The 4,288-nt window shown below is 40.3% G+C and overlaps 1 pseudogene; it reads left to right on the top strand.

Annotated features, from left to right (window-relative positions):
* The first annotated feature begins 513 nt into the window (after nucleotides 1–513).
* LOC131417936 (kelch repeat and BTB domain-containing protein 2-like) lies at nucleotides 514–2,285 on the top strand (annotated as a pseudogene).
* Nucleotides 2,286–4,288: the final 2,003 nt, after the last annotated feature.

The following is a 4,288-nucleotide window of genomic DNA, read 5'->3' as shown; positions in this document are numbered from 1 at the left end:
TTATATGGGACGCCGCCACAGCATGGCTTGACAAGCAGGGGGTCGGTGTGTGCCCGGGATCCGAACCGGCGGACCCTGGGCCACCGCAGCGGAGCACACACACTTAACCACTTGTGCCACCAGGCCGGCCCCAATAAATCTCTTCTTGTGTATATATATCTCATTGGTTCTGTTTTTCTGAAGAACTCTAATACAAACTCCATAGTCCATTTTGGTACCTAAAGAACTCAGGATGACCTAGGGTGGTGGGTATGCCAGCCTCAGTTCTGAGCTGCAGACGAGATCACATGGAGTTCCTCCTTTCTTTACTCGGGGATCATTCAGTTGATCCTGAGTCTTTCATTAGAAAGACTGATTTTTCCAATCTGTTCCTAAAGATATTCATAGAATACAGTCATGTCCATCACAAGAAGAGATCAATCTTAAATATGCTGTGTCTTTACTGGAGGGCATTATGTTAAGTGAATTTAAAACTCTTTAACATTTACCATTTAACATTTAAACATTTAACATTTAAAACTCTTTAACAAAGAGCAGTTCCTCACTGGCATGGTGTTTGCTGTTGAAGGCACTGAAGTCCCTTGTCATAAGGTGGTTCTTGCAGTGTGTAGTTCTTATTTCAGGCCACATTCGTGAGTGAAATAGTGACAGCAGACACACTCACACCTAGGGACTGTTGGTGTCACTACACTACCTAACAGGTAAGAGAAACTTAGGCACACACAGTAACTTGGCAATAAATGAGAGCACTGTAGAACAGTTTTATGAAACAATGTCCTTCCTACAAGTAGAAGATGTGTTGCAACAATGTCAAAAATACATAATTAAAAAATAATAAACGCAGAGAATTGTTGAGTTTTGCCAATCTCTTCAATTGTGAAGAATCAAAATGCCAAAAGATTGATGGGCACAATTCCACCAGAAAGCTTTCACGCCGCTGGCACTGGACCTACTGATAGGTGTTCTCAGGAGTGGAAAATGAGGGGACAGTTGGCAAAGCCGCTGAGCTGTGGCTAGAGTTCAACCCAGAATCACCTTCACAATATTTCTCAACCACATCAAAGTGGATGCTCTTGGGATGACTAAAGAGGAGACGATGATTTCCAGTAAAGCACCTTCTGAAGAGCCTTGTAGCCTTTACTTCTCTGTTTGTACAACCACAGATACAAAAAGTTCATAAGCTGTGCAGCCCACCAGCTGATTTGCATAAGGTTGGACAGTTGTAACTCCTGATAATGACATCTTTAGAACAGGAGGTCAAGTTTCTCTGAAAAACACAAAAAGGAATCAGTAAAAACAAGCCAACTTTGGGGGCCCCCCGGTGGCGCATAGTGGTTAAGTTCGGTGCACTCCGCTTCTGCGGTCTGGGGTTCGCAGTTTTGGGTCCCAGGCACAGACATACTCACCACTCGTCAGCCATGCTGTGGTGGCAACCCACAGACAATTAGAGGAAGATGGGCACAGATGCTAGCTCAGGGCCAATCTTGCTCACCGAAAAAAAAAGCCAAGCTAACTTCAAGCTGCCTTCAGATCTGGAATTACTTTTACTGGTCCAGTCACAGCAAGATTTCCAAAGACCCTGATGCTTTTCGTCCACATAAAGCCATCTTTGGTTTGACGTGAAGGCTACAACTATAATCTGGAGCAAAGAGTGTAGGCAGAGAATTTAATCAGAGGACTGCTGAAAGGCATGACACTGAGAAGGATGAGCAGACAAGGGTGAGCCTGTTGTCTTATGCTCAGCAGTCGTGGTCCACACTGCAGTTATGTGATAATACTGAACCTCTAGTAGAGTCACTTTCCAAGGTCTGGAACAGTGGCTGTGAGGCAGATTAGCAGGTGCTTTGTTTCAGTTGCAGCTTTTGGTAATAACATTTTGCATAAAACTCCCTTCTGACACAGTAGATGGGTCTCCAGTAATTGTGGAAAATCACAGTGTGAATAAAAGTGAGTGGGAAATGACCAATATTCCTGCTAAGTGATGCTCTGGCCCCTGTGTTAGAGCTGTTGTGATCTCAGATTCTGTGCTTTTCAGCAAGAAACCCACTTAAAAGAGAGAACTAAAGATATCACCTACCAGTATGATCTGGAATTGATCAGAACACGTACTGTGGTTACTGGGGAGAGATTTTCGATGCACCGTGGGGAAACTCTCTATCCTGCCTTGAAGAATCTCCATGGAAACCACTAATGTATCTTTTCTTGCTGGATGGAACAGAGGAGTTTGAACTGGATGGAGAAATGGTTGCATTACCAGCTGTACGGTGGTAGAATTCAAGGAGTGCATACTCAGCTTATGTGCTTTGTAACTGTCTTTGCTCAACAAGAGACATGAAGCAATAAGCATGAAAAGGCTGAAAATGAGAACGTAAACACATACCTTTAACAAATTCCAAAGCAAAAAGCATAGCATATTGCCTATATGATGGAGAGCTCTGGCAGACACTGCATTAACTAAGTGATCAATAATGAGACAGAATGACATACTATGCTCCTGATGTGACACAATGGGAAACGTATATCATCACCCATGTAGTAGTCTCACCAAAAAGACTTAACCCTGAACCTAATCGTGAGCAAACAATCAGACATATTGAATTATAAAACAAATTCCCACTGAAAGGGGTGAGCTCGGGGTCTCTGCTGACAAAGCAGACAGGGTCAACCACAGGAAAAGTGGTCCCAAACCTCAGTCTTGAATCTCCAACCCTGAATCTCAGTCTTGATGTTTTTGATTTAGAAATTCTCAGTCCACCTGACATGATTAAACAGTTTGGTAGATGACTCCACAATCCAGAAGGTAAAAAAAGAAATATAGAAATGGTGAAGTAATCGAACCCACAGTATTTACAATTTTGTGTTAAATTTAGAAATGTTTTATAATCATTCAGGATAATAATGTGTTTGTATTACATATTTTGAATGTCCCTAATGTTTAAGAGAATTTGACATTAGGGAATCTGACAGATTAGTCTTGTAATTTCAATTTAAAGGTATAATTTATTTTTAGATGTGATTTTAATTTAAAAGGTTTAAGAAATTCAATTAAATTTGTAAACACTACTATAAAATTGAAAAGAACTTGAATTACTACATTTGTATATTTGGTTTATTAGGTTTACCGGAGCTGTTTTAACACATATTAAGCTATTATTTGTTAGAGTTGTCAGTCAGTCCCAGCAGGCACTGGAAATGTTTGGAAATTTAATTAATCAGGTTTGTAATTAGTGTTCATCACTTAGGCAAATTTAACTTCTCAAAATTATGAGATAATTGAATATTAATTAAAGAACAAGTGAAAGTGATTATTCTTATTTTTATACTCAAATTATTAAATGTACAAATAGAATAACAAAATGTGTAAGTTGAACCTGAAGGTGTAAAAGGAAAAAGTTTTTTTCATTTAAAGTCTTAATAAAGTGGACATAAATTCAAACTCAAGGATATTGATTTTATGCACAAAAGCCTCCTTCAGACATCAAACTCAAATTGATAGGAGCAAGCCAAATTATTTCATAAAGAATGCGAAAGAGGCGAGTGATAAAGAGAGGCGACCAGTGTGGAGTGTGGGAGAACAAGAGGATGAAGGACGAGGAAGAGGAGAGAAACTTGCCCAGAGACTTGGAGACAGAGAGATGCGTAATGATGATTTCAAGAAAGTCTCTCTCTCTTTCATCCTCAAAAGAATTTCAGTACAAACCAACATTACTTTTTTCTTTTTAAATCAATTTTATTGAGGTACAATTTATATACATAAAATGCACCCACTCTGGGCTGGCCCCGTGGCTTAGCGGTTAAGTGCGTGCGCTCCGCTGCTGGCGGCCCGGGTTCAGATCCCAGGTGCGCACCGACGCACCGCTTCTCTGGCCATGCTGAGGCTGCGTCCCACATACAGCAACTAGAAGGATGTGCAGCTATGACATACGGCAATCTACTGGGGCTTTGGGGAAAAAATAAATAAATAAATAAAATCTTTAAAAAAAAAAAATGTACCCACTCTAAGTGTACAGATTGATGACTTTTGACAAATGTGTGCTCCTGCCATAAGCCACCAGCACAATCAAGATATAACACATTGCCATCACCCCAAAACGTTCTTCTGTGTCTCTTCCAACCCGACCTCAGACAGACACTGATCTGATTTCTACCATTACAGGTTAGTTCTCCCTATTCTAGAACTTCACATAAATGGAATCATACAGCATATATGCTTTTGTGTCTGGATTCTTCCATTTGGCATAATGTTTTTGAAATTCATCCATGTTGTGGCACATATCAATAGTTCCTT

The sequence above is a fragment of the Diceros bicornis genome, chromosome 18 (genome assembly GCF_020826845.1).
Source record: "Diceros bicornis minor isolate mBicDic1 chromosome 18, mDicBic1.mat.cur, whole genome shotgun sequence".
NCBI lineage: Eukaryota > Metazoa > Chordata > Mammalia > Perissodactyla > Rhinocerotidae > Diceros > Diceros bicornis.
The sequence above is the reverse complement of the archived record's forward strand: the minus strand, read 5'-3'. Positions and strand labels throughout refer to the sequence as shown.